The following is a 25,099-nucleotide window of genomic DNA, read 5'->3' on the forward strand; positions in this document are numbered from 1 at the left end:
GAACAGAGGGGGACTACAAAAACAGTGAGAAAAAAATGAACAAAATGGCAATAAGCACCTACCTATCAATAATGACTTTACATGTAAATATACTAAATGCTCTCCTCAAAAGACACAGAGTGGCCAAATGGATAAAAAAAAAACAAAACAAGACCCATCTATATGCTGCCTATAAGAGACTCATTTTAGATGTAAGGACACACACAGACTGAAAGTGAAGGAATGGAAAAAGATATTCCATGCAATGAAAACCGAAAGAAAGCTGGAGTAGCTATACTTATATCAGACAAAATAGACTTTAAAACAAAGACTGTAATAAGAGCCAAAGAAAGGCATTACATAATGATAGAGTGGCCCATTCAAGAAGATATAACATTTGTAAATATTTATGCATCCAACGTAGGGGCATCCAAATTTATAAAGCAAGTATTAATAGACCTACAGGGGGAAACAGGAGAGCAATATAATAACAGTAGTGGGACTTTAACACCCCACTTACATCGATGAATAGGTCATCCAGACAGAAAATCTACACAGAAACATCAGCCTCAAATGATACGTTAGACCAGATGTACTTAACATTTACGAATGTTCCATTCCAAAGCAAGAAAAAACACATTCTTCTCAAGTAGACATGGGACATTTTCCAAGACAGATCATATGTTAAGCCACAAAATAACTCTTAATTTAAGAGGACTGAAATCATGTCAAGCATATTTTCTGACCACAGTGGTCTAAAACTAGAAATTAATTACATGAAGAAAGCTGGAAAACCCACAAATATGTGGAAATTAAACAAGCTACTGAACAACCAATAAGTCAAAGGAGAAATCAAAAGAGGAATAAATAAAATCTTGAGACATATGAAAATGAAGATTTAACATACTAAAACTTATGGGATGCAGCAAAAGCAATTCTATGAGGGAAGTTCATAGTGATAAATGCCTACCTCATGAAACAAGAAAAATCTGAAACAACCTGACTTCACATTTCAAGGAACTAGAAAAAGAAGAATAAAGCAGCCCAAAGTTAGTAGAAGGATGGAAATAAGTATTAGAGCAGAAATAAATGAAATAGAGACTAAAAAGGCAATAGAAAAGGTAAATGAAACTAATGGCTGGTTCTCTGAAAAGAGAAACAAAACTGACAAATGCTTAGCTAGACTCATCAAGAAAAAAAAGAGAGAACTAAATACATAAAATCAGAAATGAAAATTAACCGATACCACAGAAATACAAAGAATCGCAAGAGACTACCATGAACAATTATATGCCAACAAACTGAACAACCTAGAGGAAACGGATAAATTCCTAAAAACATACAACCTACCAATACTGATGCAGGATGAAATAGGAAATCTGAACAAACCAATTACCAGTACGAAAATGAATCAGTAATCAAAAACCACCCAACAAACAGAAGCCCAGGACCTGAGGGCTTCACTGGTGAATTCTACCAAACATTCAAAGAAGAATATAAATGCTTCTCAAACTCTCCCAAAAAACAGAAGAGAAGGGAACTTGTCCAAACTCATCTTGTGAGGGCAGCATTACCCTGATACCAAAACCAAACAAGGATACCACAAGAAAAGAAAACTACAGGCAAATATCCCTAACGAACGTGGATGCAAAAGCCCTCAACAAAATGTCAGCAAACTGAATTCAACAATACAGTAAAAGGATCATACACTATGATCAAGTGGGATTTATTCCAAGGATGCAAGCATCACTGGACATTTACAAATCAATGTAACACACTACGTTAATAAAAGGAAGGATAAAGATCACGTGCTCATCTCAACAGATGCGGAAAAAGCATATAACAAAATTCAATACCCATTTAAGATAAAAACTCTCAACAAAGTGGGTACAGACAGAATGTACCTTTACATAATACAGGCCATATATGACGAGCCCACAGCTAACATCCTATATGTGAAAAGGTGAAAAGGCTTTTTCTCTGAGATCAGCAACAAGACAAGGATGCTCTCTAACCACTTTTATTCAACATAGTATTGGAAGTCCTAGCCAGAGAACTTAGGCAAGATAAGAAAATAAAAGACATCCAAGTTGGAAAGGAAGAAGTAAAACTGTCATTATCTGCAAATGAAATAATATTATATATAAAAGCTTAAAGACTCCATCAAAGAAACTGTTGGAACAAATAAATTCAGTTAAGGTGCAGGATACAAAAGCAACACACAAAAATCTGTTGCATTTCTACATACTAACAATGAACTATAAGGAAGAGAAATTAAGGAAATAATCCTATTTACAATTGTGTCAAGATAATAAAACATCTAGGAATAAATTTAACCGAGGAAGTAAAAGGTCAATACATTAAAAAAACTACAAGACATTAAAAGAAATTGAAAAAGACACAAATAAATGGAAAGATTTTCTATGCTTACAGATTAGAAGAATTAATATTGTTAAAATGTCCATACTACCTAAAGCAATATACGAATTCAATGCAATCCCTATCAAACTTCCAATGGCATTTTTAACAGATATAGAACAAACAATCCTAAAATTTGTATAGAGTCATAAAAGACCCTGAATAGCCAAAACAATCTTGAGGAAGAAGAACAGAGCTGGAGGCATCATGCTCCTTGATTTCAAACTATATTCCGAAGCTACAGTCATCAAAACACTATGATATTAGCATTAAAAACAAACAGAGAGATCAATGGAACAGCATAGAGAGCCCAGAAATAAACCCACGCATATTATGGTCAATGAATTTATAACAAAGGAGTCAATAATATACAATGGGGAAAGGCCGGTGTCTTCAATTAATTGTGTTTGGAAAACTGGACAGGCACACATGAAAGAATGGAACACTATGTTACACCATATACAGAAATTAACTCAAAATGGCTTAATGACTTGAATGTAAAATTTGAAATCATAAAACTTCTAGAAGAAAAAAAATAGGTGCGCTCCTTGACATTGGTCTTGGTGATTATTTTTTTGATTCTAACACCAGAAGCCAAAGGAATAAAACACATAAGTGGGACTATATCAAACTAAAAAGCTTCTGTACACCAAAGGAAACCATCAAAAGAATGAAAAGGCAACCTACTGAGTGAAAGAAAATATTTGCAAATCATATATCTCAGTGGTCCCCAACCTTTCTGGCACCAGGAACTGGTTTCATGGAAGACAATTTTTCCATGGACCAGGGAGGTGGGGGATGGTTTCGGGATGATTCAAGTGCATTACATTTATTGTGCACTTTATTTCTATTATTATTACATTGTAATATATAATGAAACAATTATAGAACTCACCATAATGCAGAATCAGTGGGAGCCCTGAACTTGTTATCCTGCAACTAGAGGGCCCCATCTGGGGGTGATGGGAGACAGTGACACCCGAAGTGTGTTGCTTAAGTCCAGTCTACTCCGCAATCTCATTTCGGTTGCTATCACTGCAGAAAACCCTGCTTCACGAAGACAGCATGTTGGACATGGAAGCAGGCTTTTCAGTGCTTTCGGGGCAGCCTCAGGATATTCCGCCCTGACTTCGGTCCAGAACGTATGGAGATGTGAAGTTGTCTCAAAGGTAATTTTAAGGCCCCCGTCGTTTGCGACCTCAAGCACTTGATCTTCTTCCGGCACAGACAAAGTCGATTCACCTGGCTTATTCACAAATGGGTCGCGGATCCATTCCTTCCCAATTCAGGGGTCTTTTGTGGTTGGGAAGTTGAAAGCTGAGACAGGTGATCGTGCACCAGCTGGGAGAAAGAAGGCCCCGGCTCAGCCTCTTTCAAAATCTCTGCTCATGTTTGAAACATGTCAAAAATCCCAATGTTCACTCGTCGCCCCCATAATTCCAGTTTGGCTTTGAATGCAGCCACTTTATCTGCAGACTTGAACACAGTTGTCATCCTCCCCTGAAGTGACAGATTGATGTCGCTGAGGAGACCGAATATGTCACACAAGTGAGCAAGTTCTGCGACCCATTCTGTGTCACTGAAATGTGCTGCCAGTGGCGACTGTTTTTCTAAAAGAAATCTCTGGGGAGCGGCTCTCAAAACTCAAAAACTCTGGCCAGTGATCTACCTTCAGAAAGCCGTCTCACTTCTGTGTATAAGAGAAGATGTGCGTGCTCTGCGTCCATCTCCTCACAGAGCTGCACGAACAGACGTGAGTTAAGGGCATGTACTTCAACGTGGTTGATAATTTTAATCACATCCTGCAAAACGCTGTTAAGTTCAGGTGACATTTTCTGGCTAGCCAGCACTTCTCTACGGATGACACAGTGCGTAGACTCACATTCAGAAGTGACCTCTTTGACCCGAGTAGTGAAACCAGAAAGCTGTCCAGTCACGGCAGCCGTTCTGTCCGTGCACATATCAACGCAAAATGACCAATTCAGTTTTCCTGATATGTAATCATTCAAAGCCTTGAATCGTTCTGCAGCTGTGGTGCTGGCTGGCAACAACGGTGCACGTAACATATCCTCGTGTACATCTTCCTGAAAAAATACATAGCATAAAAACAAGCATTGTTGCCTTGCTGTCAACACTGGTAGACTCGTCAGCCTGGACTGCATAACACGGTGACTCGTTAATTCTAACAACTGTGCCTCAATAGCCTCTGCTATTTCATCAATTCATCCAGTTATGGCGCTGAAAGAGGAACACATGCCACCCTTTAAACTGCAGCCTCTCCTGAAAGTTCACGACAAACGTCCTTGGCAGCAGGCAGGATCGACTCTGCACCAACAGTAAAGGGCTTCTTAGCTTCAGCAATGCGGTCAGCCGCTAAGAATGGTGCTCTCAGTGCAGACACGTTTGATGAAGTGGTGGCCTTCAGTAACTGCTCTGTTCTTCGTGTTCACGTTGTTTTCTTTTGAAAAACCCCAAAGGCTTGTCTTTTAATGCAGGGTGCTTGGTCTCCATGTGGTGAAGCCGTTTTGAAGGTTTCATGGCTTCCTGGATAGCCAGTCACCACATGTTATTCAAAGTGGGCTTGGAGAATGTGATCACCTGTTGCAAATGAACCCGTAATGTAAGTAGGCCTCTTGGTATTTTCTTTTCAATGCAGCTTTCTTTTTGTTGGCAGCCTTAGAGTCTTCTGCTGTCTCATCGTTGGGTCTTTCCCCCTTTTCAAAGAAGCTCCCCAGCAACATTTGTGTTTTTACTCATTTTGGCTAAGGTTAGCTTGTGGGCTTACCAACACTGTGACTGAGACAAGTGCGCAGTGTGGGGAAGAGGCACGGATGGAAGTGGTAAATAAAATAATGGGCAAGCCATGCGTGGACTAAAATAAGTGTCGGATTCTGACTTAAAGCGTGCCACCAGATGCAGTGTACAACTGAAGCACTTGCCACTATAAAGCCTGCCACCGGATGCAGCTTAACTGTCACTAGCCGCTCACTGATAGGGTTTTGATATGAGTCTGCAAGCAGCTGATTTATTATGGTGCCTGTGCAGTCAAACCTCTCCGCTAATGATGATCTGTACTTGCATCCGCTCCCCAGCGCTAGCATCACTACCTCAGCTCCACCTCAGATCATCAGGCATTAGATGCTCATGAGGAGCGTGCAACCCAGATGCCTTGCACGTGCAGTTCACAGTAGTGTTCGAGCTCCTACTCCTATGAGAATCTAATGCTGCCGCTGATCTGACAAAAGGTGGAGCTCAGGAGGTAATGCAAGCGATGGGGAGCGGCTGTAAATACAGATGAAGCTTCGCTGGCTCACCCGCCGCTGTGCAGCCTGGCTCCTAACAGGCCACAGACAGGTTCTCGTTTGGGACCCTTGATATATCTGATAAGAGGCTAATGTCCAAAATAGATTAAGGAACTCATACAACTCAACAGCCAAAAAAAAAACCCTCAAAGGGCAGAAGGGCTTCCCTGGTGGCGCAGTGGTTGAGAGTCCGCCTGCCGATGCAGGGGACACAGGATCATGCCCCGGTCCAGGAAGATCCCACATGCCGCGGAGCGGCTGGGCCCGTGAGCCGTGGCCGCTGGGCCTGCGCGTCCGGAACCTGTGCTCCGCAACAGGAGAGGCCACGACAGTGAGAGGCCCGCGTACTGCCAAAAAAAAAACCCCCAAACAAACAAACAAACAAAATGGGCAGAAGAGATGAGTAAACATTTTTCCAAAGAAGACATACAGATGGCCAACAGATACATGAAAAGGTGCTCAATGTCAGTAATCATCAGGGAAATGCAAATCAAAACCACAATGAGTATCACCTCACACATGTTGGAAAGGCTCTTATCAAAAAGACAAGAAATAACAAATGTTGGTGAGGATGTGGAGAAAAGGGCATCCTCCTACACTGTTGGGGGGAATGTAAATTGGTGCAGCCACTGTAGAGAACAGTATGGAGGTCCCTCAAAAAAATTAAAAATAGAACTACCATTATGATCCAGCAACTCCACTCCTGAGTATTTATCCAGAAAAAGCAAAAGCACTAACTTGAAAAGATATATGCACCCCCATGTTCATTGCAGCAATCATTTACAATAGCCAAGATAGCAACCTAAGTGCCCATCGACAGATGAATGGCTAAAGAAAATGTGACACACATATGTATATATACACACACACACGTGCACGTGCATATGTATGTTTTTATATATATACATGTATATACACACACAATGAAATACTATTAAGCCATAAAAAGAATGAAATCTTACCACGTGGGACAACATGGACAGGCCTCAAGGGCATTATGCTAAGGTGAAGTCAGTCAGTCATACAAAGAAGTACCATATGGGCTCTCTTACATGTGGAATCTAAACATACGTACATGTACACATAAAAACGAAGCTCAGACTCAGAGAACAGACTGGTGGTTACCAGAGGCAGGGGGTGGGTGGAGGAAGAAAGGATGAACTGCTCTTTTTCTTTTAACGTCTGAATGTCTTGAAAGAAAACCAAACCCCGCCGCTGTCAACGGTGGCTTTGCTGCTCCCTCCAGACGGCTTCCTAACGCGCTCACAAACCTCGGAGCGAGCCGGCCCCTGCTGCCGCGGGCCCTCGTCTTGGCCCAGACCTGCTACTTGGCGCAGAGAGCGCACCGGTCCCCATCTGTACCTTCCCGAGTGCGCAGGGATGGCACACAGCCCTCTCCGCCTGGAGGGCTCTTGGAGCCCCCTTCCCAGTGCTCGCACCTCGCTTGAAAGCTGCCTTCGAGGAAGCCCCCTCTGACCCATGTAAGAGGCCAGCCCCCGCAGCACCTGGCCTCTCTCCTTGGCAGCCCTCCTCTCCACTCCAGACAAATAACTACTCGCTCATTAGTCGTTGAACGCCAGCCTCCTCCACCGGACTGTGGACTCCAGGAGGGCAAGGGCACGTCTTGGTTTCTCATTTCTGTGCTCCCTGCACTGGTCTCAACACGCACTTCCTGAAGGGAAAACATGGCCGGTGGAAAGTCTGAGAACTGAGAAAGCGCAAGGACAAGGCCGAGAGTGCTAACACGGGGGCATCTCAGCTCCTTAAGTCTCCCCGGCTAGTGTGAAGGAGATCAAAGCACGAAGGTTCCCCAAGCTCCCTAGCGAGTCCTCTCACTTTTACTTTTCCTTTGGAAACTTTTCTCCTTTTCGGACTGCATTTCATTTTGGCAACTGGGTAACTCAGAGACCCACGTGAATTTCCATCATGGCCCTGCTCCTAAAGATGGGCAAGGAGTCCACGTGGTGAAGGGCCTGAAAAGGTCAGACAGACCGAGCGATGAAGAATCGAACCAAAGGAGGCCTGGGAGCCACTTACGGGTGGGAGAGGCTGTGAAGCCCGCAGATGCATGAAGCGAACTGCAGTCACGAGAGGCGTCCGGGTCCACGTCCAACACTTGTGCGCCCAAGTAACAAAGCTTCAAAGTCAGGTTCGTGTGGACTTTGTGGAATTACTAATCTTAGATTTGGAATTAAAAAAGCATTTGAGTGGTTACCAGCTTGGATGACTTTGGTCCCCAAAGCAATATGCATTAACAACATACAGTGACGTGAAAGAATTCTCCGTGTTTGAGTTTAGTTTAATGAAAATGAGAGCTGAGACAACTTCACATGTACTGGAGACAGTTCAATCAGAAGAGCTAGGGTACTGTCTTTCTACAACAGCCAAAACAACTGCTCTACGTATGGGTCTCAAGCATTTAAAGTTCAGTAAATCTTTCAAACCCAAACAGAGCAGCCACACTGCTGCTTGAAGTCAATACTTTAAAATATTCAGCAAAAGAACTATAGATAAAGGCTGGGGTTTGGCAAACATGGGTGACTATTTTTCTTCACAAACTTGCATCTAGATTTTAATAAAACTCATATTTGGTAAACATATTTAAACATGCATTAAATGCCACAGGAAACCTATTCTGATACGGTTACAACTGGCACCTCAGAAACTTCGTATATCCCATTAACCACCCCCTACCCAGTAAGCTGAAATTACAAGGCGGCAATCTCTTCAACTAATATACCCAGGCCGAGAACCTGCCAGCCCCTGTATCGACATCAAGTCGATCTGGATGGACCCAGAGGGCTGGCCCTTGTCATCTCCCCTCGCCTCCCAAACCAATGCAGCGGGAAGAGCAAAGCAGAGGGTGGACATCAGCCTGCAGACCTGGTGCTCACACCTTCTGTCTGCTGGGCTTCACTGCAAGGTGGCAGGCATCGCAGGAAGTCACCTTACCAAAGACAAAAAGCTCAAAATAAGGTGTGTGTGTGTGGGGGGGGGGGGTGCCCACAGGATACTCTGCTTCTGGCGCAGAGACCTCGTGTCCCTGGAGGGAGCGGAGGAGATGGTCAGGCTGAGAAGGGTGCTTTATTTACTATTTAAAATCAGGATGTGGCAACTGACATCCATCTTGAGCAGGGTGGGTCATGCAGGAAGGGCACACGGTAATGTTTCTGGGAATGGAGCAGCACAGGGCCCGCTCTCACCCTGGGATCCCTGAGAGGTGGCTGGAGGTGCTCGGCACAGCCTTGGGCTGAGAGAAAGCAGGCTGGCCTGGAGTACCTGTGAGCGCCCTCTTGCTGGGAGAGGAAGCTGGATGCCACCGTGCAGGAGCAAGGGTGAGCTGTCACCAAGCCAAACCTCACATGACATGCAGCTCCCCTCTGACCATGTGAATCCCTAAGACTAGAAGGGGGTTCCTGCTGGAGGAAGAGGACGGCATCCGATGCATTTCTACATACAATTTTTCAAGTGCAATAACACATGAGGACACAGACAACAGGAACAAACGCCAGCAGAAATGAAGACCAGATCGGATCCAAGGATTCTGGAGGTTGGAACTATCTGATACGAACTTAAAATAACGTGGCTTATTACATTCACGTAGAATAAAAACCGAGATTACAAGTTAGGAAGAATTTCCAACTATTTGTAAAAAACTAGAATTGAAAAATAAGTCACAGAAATAATGTATTCTACGAATAGGTTTAAAACCAAATCCAACACAGTAGGAAAAAAGTTAGTGAACTGTTCATTAGAGAGACAAGACAAAACACAGCATTTGCTAGTTTCTGCAGTTTAAACACACACTAGGGCTGATTTCAAAATGCCACTATAGTGGTATAGTGTACCTCAGCAGCACACTGTTACAGAAATGAACTCAAGGGTGCAGACCACAGTAAATTAGTGCATAATGGGAAGGGATGGGTTTTGAGCATGTTACCTTTCTAAATGTGATGGATTTAACTGTAAATTCATATGATTTAATTTTTAATAATGACTCTGCTTGACAACCAGTTCACAAAATTCTTGTAAATTAAAGAACTGGCTCTTATGAGCCATCCGAGCTGGTGTCAGCACACCACTGCTTAAAAGGTATTATTCAGGCAGAAGAAAAATTGTCACAGAAACTAAGTTGGTGATACAGAAGGGATGAAAAGCAATAAAAATGGTAAAACTGCACGTAAATCAAAATGCGATATTGGCTGCATTTAAAAATATTTTGAGATCGGGTATACTGCGGTAAAATTTACATACAGTATAATCCACACCTTTTAAGTGCACAGTTCAGTGAGGGCTGACATAGGGTCATCTAACTACCATAGCACTCAAGGTCCTGGGAGTTTGTGTCTTTCAGTAATTTGTCCATTTCATCTGAGTTATCACCTTTATTGCCATAAAACTGTTCATAATATTTCCTTATTATTTTTTAGTGTCTGTAGGATCTGTACTGATTTCCCCTTTCAATACTGACGTGGGTAATTTGCATTGCTCTCTCTCAGTCTGGTTAGAGTCTTATCATTTTTATTGATCTCTTCAAAAAACAAGCTTTTGGTTTCTTTGGTTTTCTCTCTCTCTCTCTTCTTTTTTTTCTGTTTTCAATTTCATCAATTTCTGCTCTTTATTATGGCCTTTCTTCCACTTGGTTTGGGTTTAAATCTTCTCCTCTCTTTGTAGTTCCTTATGGTGAAAGCGAAATCAAGGGTTTCTAAACTATGGCCATGGTGAGAATATTTTCCAAAAAGTTGAGGAAAACACTAATTCAGTACAACCTGAAGTGGCATCTGCTACGATGTAGTATAAGAGATGGTGATAAAAATGTGTAAAGCAGGAAGAGTCTTAGCTGGACGAATTGACAAAGCTTATTAAAACATAAGGCATTTAAACCCTATGGCCATTCACTGTACTACTCATCAGCAGGAACTGGGCAGGAAATATCTGAATCTATTACATGCAAACTGAAAAAGTGTAACAGTAGTTTACTTCATTTGCTCTCCTGTACTTAACCATCTCAGTTTTGTGAAATTCTGTCAGAAATAAAACTTGGATATCCTGAATTACTCTACCATGGAACATACTGATGGCCTTAGAAGCGGAAGTAATGTTTTACTGCAATTTTTATAGTTCAGAGTAGATATTGAAAAATTTCTCAATCAGAACTGCCTTCAACCACTATTATCAAAACTAAGTATCTTTGGAAATCAGCTTTTTTATGCAGACTTGATGTTTCTTAATAAATTCAACCTAAAATTACAAGGCAAAACACTTACATGCTTATGCCGCAAAGTTGCTTTGATGACAAATGAACGTTCTGTGAATCATAAGAAATGTCAAGCAGCTTCACAAACTTCTCAAAATCTCCATTCCCACACACATTTGCAGCAGACATATTTTCTGAGCACAAACTGCTGCTCCAGCAGCTTTTGTTGGATCCCAAGGCAAGTACAAAGGAAATTTCCATGTTTCAAAATCCTTTTAAATGTACAATTGAAGAGCTTTCACTTACTCTTTAATTGGAAGTGACTAATGTGCAGTGTAATGACATTCTAAAAGAAAAACATCAAGAGAAGAATCTAACAGAATTTTATAAATGCCTTCCAAGGGATGAAAACACTCAAATAAAATTATGTGTCTACAGACTGATATCATAGAAGAAATCGATGAAACAGAAAACAGGAAAACAAGAGAGAAAATAAATGAAACTAGAAGTAGGATTTTGAGCAAAATGATGAAATTGATAAACATCCAGCCAGACCGATCAGGAAAAAAAGAGACTGAATTCTTTCTCCCTAAAACTGGGAACAAGATATGGCTGTGTGCTCTCATCACTTCTATTTAACACTTGTAGGAGAGGTCCTAGCCAGTACAGTAAGTCAAACAAAGTAACTTGCTTAAAAAAATCAACCTAAAGAAAGCCACAAACCTAAGGTGTCCTTAATTGACAAACTTTCCTATAAATAAAACTGTAAGTCAAGACCCTTCCAGCAGGACATTGCAGCGTCCACTGAAGGAAGCACTGCTGATTAAGATCTATATGCCGTTTACATTAGGTCATACATAGTAAAATATCAGATCCCTAATAATAAATCCAACAAAATGTATTCAAGACCTCTGCACAGGAAAGCCATAAATCATTCCTGAGGAAAATGAAGACAACCTCAATAAATGGAGGAATATGATCATTTACGGATTTGATGACTGAAAACTCAAAAGATGTCAATTTGCCTCAAACCAATCTGTAGAGTCAATCCGATCTCAGTTTCTTTTAAAAAAGGTGTTGGTTTAAAAAATTACTTTGGAACATGACAAACTGATTCTAAAAGGTACATGCTAAGGAAAACGTTTTGGCTAAGAACAGCCAAGATAGTTGTAAAAAGAACAACTGAAGCACTTCGTCTCCGAAAAGCTACGATAATCAAGACAGTGTGGTATTGTGGAATGATAAACAAACAGACCAATAAAAGGGAATGGAGACCGCAGAAACAGACTCATTTAGTTCATGACATGGGGGTTCACTGAACAGAGATGGGGAAGGAACGGACTTCTCAATTAATGAATTAGATACTGTCTACACTATTCAGTATAAAACACTATTAAACAAAATCAATTCCAAGTATACTGCATCTCTAAATGGAAGAGCAAAAAGCTGCAGCTTCTAGAACAGGAGCAAAAGCAAACTACAGCCTGTGGACCAAGTTCACCCACAAGCTAAGAACAGAGCAGAGACCACATGTGGTCGCAAAGACTAAAGTATTTATTCTCTAGCCCTTTACAGAAAAAGCTTGCCAACCTCTGTTCTCAAAGATAGTAAGGAGACTCTCCCTTATCTTGTGGGAGAGAAAAGACTTCTTAAACGTGACAAAACACACACTAACCATAAATGAAAAGATTGATAAAATTTGACTATTTTGAAATTAAGAACTTCTGTTCAGCAAGACACCATTAGAAGAATGAAAAGGTAAGCCACAAGATGGAAGGTATTTCAACATACACAGCGAAAGGACTCACATCCAGAATACGTAAAGAACTCCTACATAAATTAATAAGGACAGGCAACCCCCTAGGAAAACGGATGAGTTCTCTATAAACACTTCAATATATCGTCCCTATTCTGTCAGACTATCTGCATACTATTCTTCCTGTGTCTCCACCCCAAGTATATTTTTAAACATTCCACTGAAAAAAGACATATTCCACTACTTACCGGAGAGATACATTTATTAACAATACAGAGCTGGCCCAGGGATGAACAAGTGCAGCGTCAGAGCAGAATGGAGCCCATATACAGACCAACACAGGAGGTTCGTATAAAATGAAGTGGACGTTTCGGTTAAGAGGGTGGATGCCAACAAACAGATAGTGGGGAAAGATCGTGTGTAAACCAACCACCAACGTCAGACAACTGCATATTAGACCACAGCTCAGATCACACAAAAGCAACTTATGGACAAAGTAACGATATTAAAACAAAGCCACAAGAGCATCATTAGCAAAAGATGACACTTCTTGCAACCTTCTCTCCTCTCTCTCTCTCTCTCTCTTTACTTTTTTGCGGTACGCGGGCCTCTCACTGTTATGGCCTCTCCCGTTGCGGAGCACAGGCTCCGGACGCGCAGGCTCAGCGGCCATGGCTCATGGGCCCAGCCGCTCCGCGGCATGTGGGATCTTCCCGCACCGGGGCACGAACCCGTGTCCCCTGCATCGGCAGGCGGACTCTCAACCACTGCGCCACCAGGGAAGCCCAGTAGTAATGATATTTCAAAACAAGACTCCAAACTCAAAAGCTCCAACAAAGGAATTGTCAGATTGGACTACATAAAAATTTTAAAACTCCAGTGTGCCAAAAGCACCTTTAGAAAGTAGAATAAAGTATGTGTAAGTTACCAGACAAAGGTCTAATAGCCACACTTTAAAGAAAGTTACTAAAGTAAAAAAATAAAAAGACAAACAATGGGGAAAAGTGAAGAATATGTATAAGAAAATTAAAGGAGAAAAAAATTACAATTGGCTAATAACTGTTAAATAGTATGACTTCAACAGTTAAAGAAATGTCATTTTTTAAAGACATAAGCCACTTAAAAAAATGTCATATGAAGATACAGAGAAATTGATATCCTGTATCAGTGCTGAGGATTATAAACTGGTACAGCCTTCTGGTAGGGCACGTGGGCTGTATTCATCAAAACTTTAAATGTACTTGCCCTTTGACCTAGCAATTCTTTTTCCAGGAATCTACTCCACCGAAATGGTTGTCTATGACACAGAAATACAGACACTCAGGAACGTTCATGACAACAGACTCTGTGAGAACAAAGGAAGTTGGATATCAACTAGATTTCCAAAGAAAGTGGAAAGAGTTAATAAATTATAGTAATTACTAATACAGAACAATGTGCAGCTATAACATTGATGATTGATGATAAGCATTGATGATTATTAAAAGTCCTGCTCACAAAATAACGTACTTGTAACCGTTCTGGTAAAGGTATGTAAGTTTATTAACGAAAACAGGAACAGATTTGCGATCAAGACTGACTGCCTCTGGAAAGAGGATTTTTAATACTTCCACATTTGAAAATTTTAAAATAATAAACCTGTGCTGCTTTAAAAATTTTCAATTCAAAGAAAGGAAAAAGAACTTAAGATCAACAGTGACACACAAGCATGTCCCAGCAAGAGATGCAAACCCTGCTGGAGACAGAGACAGTCTTCCCCGGTCCTGAGGGGCCAGCGCAAGCCTTCAGTTCACATCATGGAAATGCAAGCAGAGGATGGAATCAGCTCAAAGATGGCCAAGGGCAGGGTGCCCCTTGCGGCGGGAGCAGAAGCTGAGCTAGGATGAGGGAAGGGCGCCTCTACATTCCTACCCCAGGAGCTCTGGAAGCTTCTTTGTTTCTTCTTTAAAATCTCAACCTGGAGGAGGAAAACTGCCTTCTGAGGGCAGGCACCCTGCTGTCTTCTTCCCCGGCGTGCTCAGTCCAACGCCAGCCTCTCAGGAAATGGCTCAGTGGTCTAGAACACTGACCATGCTGCCAGGACCACCACACTACACTACCAGAGAGGTTGATGGAATACTTCAACCGAAAAAAAAAGGGCTTACAGCAGCATGTGTCCTGGGAAATTAAAAGGAAGGATTCATAAACAAGTGCTTAGAAATGAGACAACTGGCAGGGAGAGGAAAAATCAGAAGTGGGTAAAAGTGAAAGAAGAGAAGGGAGGGATTTATAACCTTAGATCTGAAAAGAGAAACAGTTGTTGAAATCTGTAGTAAAAAATCAAAATCTCAAACAAAATGATATTCACCGTTCTAGAAGGAAAAAAACCACGCGTCATTACGGAGAGAGCACCGTCATCTTCTAAGCAGCTGGTATCACCGCACAGAGGTCAGTGAGAAGCCGGGGGGGGTCAGTCCCCGAGAGGCCCCCTGTGAGGGTTACGTTAGGTACGTGCCGTGTGACTCCCGTTATGCAATTTAAAAACTGATCTTTACGTGGGACTTCAGCTCAAGTTTTGACACTTTATTTTTACTGCTGTTTTTATATGTCAGTCTATTAACATTAGAATACTTTTTCTGTAGGTTAATATTGTTTCAAAAAAGCTTTTCTGGCAGCTGCTAATGGAATATTTTAGGGCTAAACTGCTCTTCAAAATTTCATTAGTCATTAAATAAATAATGCCAGTAGCCTTGGAACTAACATGCAAGGATGTGTGACTTCAGTTCTTTTCTCATGAACAAATGGGATCCTTCATGCTCTCTGGAGAGTTCAGCCAGGAACCCAAATCCACAACACTGCCGATACCGGGCAAGATCTGTTCTAGCCGCAAGCGAAAGCATGTGAAAAATACACCAGGCACTGAGACAGTTACGCCGGGTCTTTTCTGAGACAGGAACATAAAAGCGCGAAAGCTAAGGGCTGCTGCTACAACCATGAAACCCAAAGCAAGTGTGTTAGGGTGGCATTAGTGGTGCCCATGCTGCCGGCGGAGCCGACGTTTACAGGGGGAATTTCAGCCACTCGTGGGAAATTCTGGGGGCTCTCACGTGCTACACCTTCAGCAGTCCACAGGGCAACTGTCAGCAGCAGGCTTAGCTTCGCAGGGAGGACGCGGGCGGGAAAGCACGTAAGGTGCTGAGAGAAGGTGCACGAGGGCCTAAGAATGTTTGTAAACAGAGGCTGCAATGCAGCAAGCCAATCAGGTTAATAAACTGTGACACAGAAATGTGGAATTAATTTCATTTCAATCAACCAAACTTACTTTCTTGAAAGATAATTTTTTCCAGGACATGTCAAATCACTGCAGAACCCCAGTGGATACAGTGAGATCCTGCTTTTCTCAAAGCACCATCTAGCTATTTGGGTATGTGGAAACCTCATTGATGTTAATGGGAATAGCATGGACTTTCCAAGCAAGATTTTTCAAACGCAGGGGTTAAAACTCCTATTGAATTAGAATCAAATATGCTTCTCAGAGACTCTGGCAAGCCAGCGCGGCGTGTGCCAGGCATGTCGCTCGCCATTCAGCATTTGGGAGCTGCTCTCAATGCATATTTTATGAAACAAATAGAGTAGTGAGCCTGTCGGAAGATGGCGAGGCAAACAGACCTGCTTGCCGCTGGTCAGTAACAACCGTGTCAGTCTGATGGTGCGGCTCTCTCCATCCTGTCTCTGGGACAGTCACCCTCAGAGCCGTCCCATCTGCTACAGTGAGAGCCAGGAGCCCCCACTCCTCCACTCTCGTTCCTTACTTGGGATTCACTGATGGGAGGCGACACCTACAAACAGGTCTTTTTAAAAATCAGAAGCAGGGACTTCCCTGGTGGCACAGTGGTTGGGAGTCCACCTGCCAATGCAGGGGACACGGGTTCGAGCCCTGGTCCGGGAAGATCCCACATGCTACGGAGCAACTAAGCCCGCGAGCCACAACTACTGAGCCTGCACTCTAGAGCCCGTGCGCCACAGCTACTGAAGGCCAAGCACTACAGTTACTGAAGCCTGCGCACCCAGAGCCCGTGCTCCGCGACAAAAGCCACCGCAATGAGAAGCCCATGCACTGCAACGAAGACCCAAGGCAGCCAAAAATAAATAAATAATTAAAAAACGGAAGCAAAGGCAAATACAAAACTGTGTAGTACCAGGGAGGCTACCTTAAGGGTTTGGAAGACGCCGCGGGATTTGATGATCTTCAGGGGATGGGGGAGGGAACCTACCAATATCAATACTACATTAGAATATTCATTTACATGAACTTTCTGAGCCAAAGAAAATAGGATGGGGGGCTTCCCTGGTGGTGCAGTGGTTGGGAGTCCGCCTGCCGATGCAGGAGACACGGGTTCGAGCCCCGGTCCGGGAAGACCCCACGTGCCGCGGAGCGGCTGGGCCCGTGAGCCATGGCCGCTGAGCCTGTGCGTCCGGAGCCTGTGCTCTGCTACAGGAGAGGCCGCAGCAGTGAGAGGCCCGTGTACCGCAAAACAAAAACAACAACAAAAGAAAATAGGATGGGGTGCCAATTAGGGAAAACCTGGCCGAGACTTTGCACCCCTGAGATGGGGACTCCTCACTCAGAGGGCGGGGAATGCTCAGGTTACACGGCTAGGTCTCAGCGTGGGGCTCCCGCAGGCACAAGAAGCCCAGGGCCTTCCTGGGCTCCCCTCCCTCTGGGGAAGAGCTGGTCCGGCCATTCCTTCCAGCACAGCTTCTTCCTCCAGGACCTCACTCAAAGGTCATTTCCTCAGCAAGGCCTCCAATCACCTCAGGTCAAGGACACCCCTCTCCCTGGCCCTCATCCCACCCCTCCTGCTGGAGAGTTCCCCCAGCACTCATAGGAGACATTAAATAGAGTTTACGTATTAATTCTGTCTCGCTCCCGCCCACCCCATCTCCACCCCCCGCCAAGATTATAAGCACCTTTATATGCACGCACGGTTTTTTATCCGTTTTGTTTGTTGGACCTCTGTATCCCTAGAATGCAGTAGGTCCTCATTAAGTATTTGTTAAATGAATTAAACAAAGCTGGCATATCTCTGGCATGTTTCACAAAAAAATTACTTGCCAATAAATAGTTGGTCACACACATGTGATTCCTCCATGTTCAATGGAACGTATCAGGCTGGTAGGAAATACTGACCAGCACTTAACAACCATCAAGAGAACTAAAGCTCCGGGGCCGCAGGCAGGTAAACACAGCAAGTCCCCAGGATAAGGGTTGTGTCTCCAAAGGAGGGAGAAGTCTGTATTCCGTGGGGCCCTTTATAGTCATTTGGAACTTAGGACATGGTGACAAATCCCTGACCTGCTTCACGAAGCCCAGGGGACTCACAGGAACTCTGCTGGCTTTGGCCACTGGAAAATGAAGTATCACCGTTTTCACTGTCTTCCTGGAGAAGTTCTTTGGGGCTAGTTAGGGAGCCTTTTTATTGTGCTGTTTCTATAGAACATTATGGTTAAATTTCAAATTGGGTCTGAGCGTTATGGAAAACTCCCGCCCCAGAACGGGGACACTGACCATTGTTTGACAAACCCTTGAGGTGTGTATCACCCTTAAGTGCCCTGGGAAGGAGGGCCAAAGGCCTCCAGAGGAGCCAGTACACCAGGAGGACCACTGTGTTCACAGCTTGGGAGACACTGATACACAACGGGCTCACAGCGAGTATGGTCCTTACGGCCCTTCTGCCACGGATGAAGCAGCACACTGACCGAACTGCAGCCCAGACAGTTCCTGTTAAGTGTATAATATACGATATTCTACGTGAGGCAGACAGCGCTGCTAAGTCCAAAGGAAACTCCGGCAGGGACATCTGGCACGAGGTGCCTTGATCTCTCTCTGGCTTTTCATCCAAGTTCCCCTGAGACTAAGAGTTTGCATCTGTGATATGGCGAGTACAGGGCTGGTCTTGGAGAACTGACTCCTCTGTGATCTGAACTCAGAATCAGGGCGAGGACAGCAGTTTCTGCTGCCCAGCTTGCTTCTCTGGGACTGCCTGCTGTTGCTGGCTAATTTAAACAGAACTGTTACCTCTCGCCCACACTCCTTCAATGTAAAATCAATGCCTCTGCCTCGTTACTGCACCTCTTCCCCAGAAACTGCACGTGCTCCTGTGTTTACAGCGTGTTTTCTGCAAGATGCAGTGAGTATACGCAACAACAGAAATCCCAAATCCACCCAAAGTGAAATTCCCTCTCGCTCGTGTAATTACCACCGGCAGCTATACTGAGGGACACTCCCTCCCTGCATTTACTGTTAAAAATGATATACATTTATATTTTTCTCTTTTTTAAAAGACTACCAAGTGTTTTGCAAGCTCACCCCATGTTTGCTCATGCCAATCACTTCACCCAGACAAGTCACATCCGAATAAACCCCAAAGCACCAGAGAAAGCTCTCATACCACGGTCAAAAGGAACTAAAGACCTAGATGTTGACACTGAAACGAGAAGATTCCCACCTGGCCCTTCCCGTCCACTTCTAGGTCGCGACTATCCAGAAATGCAGGAGCCAGCACCTCAGGAAATCAGAGCTCGTGCAAGTTCAAAAATTATGATTTGTGAAAGAAACGTGTCCCTAACTTTTCGCCAAGCAAGCGCTGGGTAACCAAGCCTGAAGAGATATGAATGGGACCAACATGGCTGCCAGCGAGCCAAACCTCTTCTCCCTGTGTGGGGATGGCCACAGACATGGCCTGGCCCACAGCCCTGAGGGCGTCGGGGCCACGGCTGGGCACTGCCCGAGCCACGTCCCAAGCCGGTGGCTGCCACTCTGTCTGCGCTGTTGGGGTGCGTGCGAACCTCCTCAAACACAAGCGCCTTTCAGCACAAGGCCCAGCCCCGGCCTTCCCAGCAGGGCGAGGGCCGGACGCGTGGAGGGCGTGGGGCTGGGCAGGCGCCACCCCTGCAGCACACCCTGGGCCATGCTGCGCGTGCACGTTCCCTTCTGCTCCGGGGACAGCCCTCAGGAGGAAGGAATCTCCGAAGTCGTCGTAAGTGATTTCCACCAGTTCTCACGACTTGAAAGGAGAGCTGGTTTCCATTAGACATTTTTAGAAGCAAGCGGCCTGTCCGCTGACCACACCCCGTATGTCCACCCAGCCCCTCACCCTCAGGTGTCGCTTACGGAGACCCCACTTGCCTCGGGAAGTGGTCTTGGCAGGTGGAGGCCTCGTCCTGTCCTGGAGACTCTCCTCCATGCCCCCCCCCCACCCCCAATGGCGTGGCTTTTGCCCCTCACGCGCCCCCGGACTCTCCAGGGGGCTCACCCGCCCATGTGCAGCCTGTGTCCTCAAGGGCCTCCACCCAGCCAGCTGAAGCCCACCGCTCCGGCCCTGCGGAGCCTTGGGCTCACGGCGGCAGGCAGGCTTGGCGCTCCCGACATGTTTAACAGAACAGCGAACAAATGTTATTAAGGAAGGAAGGGAGAAGGTGACCGTGTCTCCTCTAACACGACAGGCCCCCGGGATGCTGGGCCATCTCAGGCCTCTCTGTGGCGGATGTCAGAGCCGGTCTCCCACTTGACAACCCTTTCGGAGGCCTGCTCAGGTGCAGAACTGCAGGCTACTTACGGATCTCATCCTCACGCCCACAGTACCTGAGAACTCGGGCAGGAGGCAGGGCGGGGGCTGCGTGGCCAACAGGGCGGGAGAGAGACGGGGGGCAGCTCTGGCCCGGGAGCCCCAGCTGGGCACAGCTCTCGCTCTGCTCTGCACCCGCTTGGCCTGCACAGGCTGCTGCTTGGTCGAGGCTGCGGCTGGAGCAGGGGGTCTCTGAGGGCCCCCAGGCTCCCTGACTGCTGGGTGGCTCCTTCCCGGATGGGCCCCCGGCTCAGGACCCTGGGTCCTGGCTTCTCCTTCCCTCTTCACACTGGACCTCTCTGCCACTCACTCCCCATGTACCCCTGGACTGCGAGGCAGAAACAGACCTTTCTTTTTTTTTTTTTAATGAATTTTTATTGGAGTACAGCTGCTTTACGGATGTTGTGTTTGCTTCCACTGCACAGCAAAATGCATCAGCCATGCGCAGACATATATCCCCTCGCTCTTGGGTTTCCCTGCCATTTAAGACACCACAGTGCACTGCGTAGAGCTCCCCGTGCGCCACACTATACTCCCCTCCGTTGTCTATTTTATACATGGCATCAATCCCAGCCTCCCAATTCCTCCCACCCGGCCTTTCCCCCTTGGTGTCCATACGTTTGTTCTCTACGTCTGTGTCTCTACTTCTGCTTTGCAAATACGGTCATCTATACCATTTTTTCTAGATTCTTCCCTGAAGACTGTGGCAAGTCACCCCGCTGTCCATCCTGTTTCCAAGTCTTCCCCCATCATCAGGTGTGTTTCTCCCACCTTTTACATTTCCTACTATATTAGGCAATTTCACAAGCTGCCTCAAGTCCTGCGTGGGGTGAGCCAACCCACAGGTGCTCCAAGTCTAGGCCCATATCAGGGAGGTCAGATCAGATCTCATCTCCGCGGTCAGAAGCCGGTTTGGTGCGTAGGTTTTCCTACAGCCCACGCTTCCCAAGGGGACTGTCCCGGCAGCGCCTTAGCGATCTGCGGAGGGATCCAGCCTTTACCCGATATAACATCTATGCTACTTACAGGATCCAAAGGTTTTATTTAGGATGTGCGCAAAACTGAGTTGTTTACTATTAATAAATCCACGGTATTTCTACAACAAGAGGATATGCTGGTGATCCTGAGAAGACTGGAAACTGGAAATGTTTGGCTGTCAAATATAAAAGGACAGAGACTTAAGGATGCTGATTCTGTAGGCCTATAAGGTTCCTTTTAACTTTAAAATTCAGATTATTTTAAAATTAACTTCAAAGAGCAGACCCTGTGGTGGTACCTTGTGCACTATTTGTCAACGACCTGAAGTGAAGTCCTTAACAGAGCAGATTCTTGATGTGAGGAAGGTACCTAGAGGGCATCACAACGAAAGGCACTATAAAAACTTGAATGTTATCATATCTATCACAGTGGACAGATGAGGTGGGACGAGATCAGCACGACCTGGTATCATTCTGGATATCACTCTGGAGAGTTCCTCAGCGGAAGGCAGATTCCCCAGTGCTACGTGCTACGGTCTGAATGTCTGTGTTCCCCCCCACCCCCGCCCCCACCAGAACGCACATGTTGAAATCTTAGCCCCCAAGGTTAACTGGGAGGTGGAGCGTTTGGTGGGGGGTGATTAGGTCATGGGGGTGGAGCCCCCATGAATGGGAAGAGTGAGACCCCAGAGAGCTCCCTCCCCCGCTTCGGTCCTGTGAGGACACAGTGAGAAGACAGCCGTCCAGGCGGCGGGCCCTCACCAGACACCGAGTGCGCCGGCTCCGTGATCTCGGACTTCCCAGTGTCCAGAACCATGAGAAATACATGTCCGTTGTATTTCCGTTACAGCGGCCCAAGCGGACTGAGACACGTGGCCTGGGGCCAGGCAGGGCGTTCCCGGGGCCCCCAGCCCACACGGTTTGGGAAACAACTTGAAGACAGAGCTGGAAGTTCCCTGACAAGTCCCAAAGCCTCGGGCATCCGCTCAGGAAGAACTCGAATATTCAGACAGGGCAGGTGGTAGGTGGCCAGCTGACACGGCACCGTGGGTGCACAGGCCTGGGGGGGAGGGTCTCGCACGACACCCTGAGGGTGAGCCCCACGGCCGGGGCTGCTGCTCAGAGCACCACGAGGGGAAGACGGCCCTTCTGCACCCAGCGGGCATCTCAGCTCCGACAGACGCAGGCCCTCGGGCACCCGCCTCCTACCATGGCAGGGACATCCGACAAGAGCAGCCCTCGGGGGACAGGGCCCCGAGTGCTGGTGCATCCTCGCTCCCTTCCCCCCATACACATTTACAGCACAGAGGCATCTTCTCTCTTCAGCCCCTTCCCCCTCGGGAGCTCTGAACCACTCCTCTCCCCTCCTCCCGGGGAGGCGGGCTGTCACCCCGGGGCTGCACGCAGGCAGGCAGCTCGCCTGGCTGTCAAGGCCACTTCTCTCTCCACTCTACTGGAACGCCATCGTCATCTCTCCTGGGCCCTGGGGCCAGAGCAGGGACGCCCGAGTCGCAGAGCCCGAACACCTCGGCCAGGACTTCACAGGCGCTTGACGGGAGCTCGGGCAACTGGCGGAAGACAGAAGAGCTGGTCTGCGACGCGCGTGCAGGGGCTCCTTTCTACTGTCCTCAGGCCTTCTTTTATACATCCACCATTTGTACAGGTCTCCCCACACACGACTCTTATAAAGTATCCCCCCGAATCCTCGATCCCAGCGGCAGCTCCCTCAGAACTCTCCTCCAGGGCACTTACTGTCGGTGCTCAAGACCCGGACTAGGAAAGGGATCTTGGTTGGCCCTGAACGTCACCTCGCCACCGCTGCTCAGTGTCAAGGTCTCCGGAGAACACCTGATGGGTTTTTAGGTTAAGTTACTGATGGAAATTCGGTCCATTCTGGGGTCCCTGGTGGCTCGGAAATTGGACAATTAAGGTAGCCTTCTTTCTTCTTTGTGACTAGTACACAGAGCTAAAATGTGGAATTCGCACTCAGCACAGCAAGTTTTTTCTTTTAATCGGTGAATTTTGTCTTTAATCAAGCCGTATTCGAAACAAAAAACATCTGGGAAAACAGAATCAAACAGCGTTGAGGATGAAGGTTCTAATTTAAATTACCTATATGAATTCTATACGTAATGACTTTTCTCCTCGATTATAATTATCATCACATAACTCTGGTGTTTTCACACTGGGGCCTGGTATCTTCCAGTTTGCAGAGAAGTAGGTAGACAAACACACTGGGCTAAATGCAGCGGATGAGGATGCAAATGCCATAAAAAGGGGTGAGTTGTTCACTATAGTAAAATCCATTTAATACTTTACATTTTACTTTGCCATCGAACATTTCTATAAAATGCTTCTTTTTTAAAAAAACAAAACAAAACAAAACACAGGTTTCCTAGAGTCAAATGACCTTTAAAAAAATTCACTCACACTAGTTCTTTCTTTAACTTACTGGTCACCTGGGACCACCGCATCACTAATTAACGCAGAAACATGCTCTCTGAGGGCGCCTGTATTGTAGCTGTGGGACAAATAAGCGTCTAAGGAAAGGTCCAGCCTTGGTGGGCGGCGGCTCTCCGGGGAGAGGCACACGTGACATGGCTTCGAGGGCTGCCTGCACAGACCAGGCGTGTCAAGCCGCAGGGGAGGGGCTCCGAGCAAACTCCGCCCACAGAGCCATCCAGGCAGCGCGCCAGGTCAGAGCGAGGGCCGTTCTGGGCCTCCCGAATTCCACCTGGACCTCCACACAGCCCTGGCACACCCTGCCCCTGAGCGGGATACGCAACAAAACCCTGGGCCCCGGGCCGCTCAGGACACAGGAGCCCGGGTGGGGAGGCAAGCTGGGCGCAGGTGGGACGACAGCCAGCACACCGAGGTCTCCTGCCTTCTTTCCACGGGTATAAAGGGTGGCGAATACCTCTTGCCCTCATCAAGGTCACCCCTACAAATACCGAAATCAGGAAATTGGTATCGTTCTTAGTAGTGTTTACCTGAGAAAGCTAAATTTGACAAACAATGCCACAAGTACCCCAAGATGGTCGCACCATGGAAAGGCCTTGTTTCTTGAGTAGAATCGCTGTAGGAGGTGAGGGATTAAATAAATGCCCAGTAGAAATGTTGACAGTGTTCCACTTCTAACATTCGATATTCATTAACAGGCAAGCCGCAGCCCTCCTCTCCCCAAACAGAACAACGAGACACAAAAGTGAGGGTTTCTTTGCACGCACACTCTCATTCCAGTCTCCTTCTGGGGGAAGCCGTGGCTCTGTCCACTTCCACCAGGCTCATGTCACAGCAGGCACCAGAACCTTTCAGCAGCTAGAGGTAATCTTCACTCCACCAGGAACCACCTCTGTTCTGGAGGCCGAGGGTAAGAAGGGCACCTCTGGCCAGCAAGTGGCTTTAGGTCACAGCGTACTTTTCCATGTACTTGACTCCTCCAGCTTTGCTAAGATGAATGAGAAGACCGGCATTGCTTCCAAAGAGACACCAGAGTTGCAGGGACATCTGGTTTGCATTGAAGTTCAAAATTATGAATCTGTGCCAAGCACCAAAACACAGACATGTTCATATTCTGCATCAAGGCTGCACAGGCCCCTCCCAGGGACAGACCCTCATGGGTGAGCCTCGCAGCCCACTGGTGGTCTTCAGACCACACTTTGAGAGTCACTAGGATGGGACCCCTCACCCGGGGATTACTGGCTAAGAGCCCCAAACACTCAGAATCAGAATGAGAGTCAGCTCTGGCCATCAATCAACGAGTTCCTAGGCCTTTTTTTTTTTTCCCGCATGAATTAATAATTATTTAATAATATCAAAAATATTTCTCAACCAAGACTTTTTAAGGTCTGCAACACTGATCT

At 46.0% G+C, this 25,099-nt stretch overlaps 1 protein-coding gene across 1 annotated transcript in view; it reads right to left on the reverse strand.

The window, feature by feature from the left end:
- MGMT (O-6-methylguanine-DNA methyltransferase) overlaps positions 1-25,099 on the reverse strand; it is a gene marked incomplete at its 3' end in the record, with an annotated part of 283,790 nt that overhangs the window by 74,390 nt on the left and 184,301 nt on the right. The gene's annotated exons all lie outside the window — the stretch shown is intronic.

This window comes from Leucopleurus acutus (assembly GCF_964270905.1).
Source record: "Leucopleurus acutus genome assembly, chromosome: 14".
In the NCBI taxonomy this organism is placed as follows: Eukaryota; Metazoa; Chordata; class Mammalia; order Artiodactyla; family Delphinidae; genus Leucopleurus; species Leucopleurus acutus.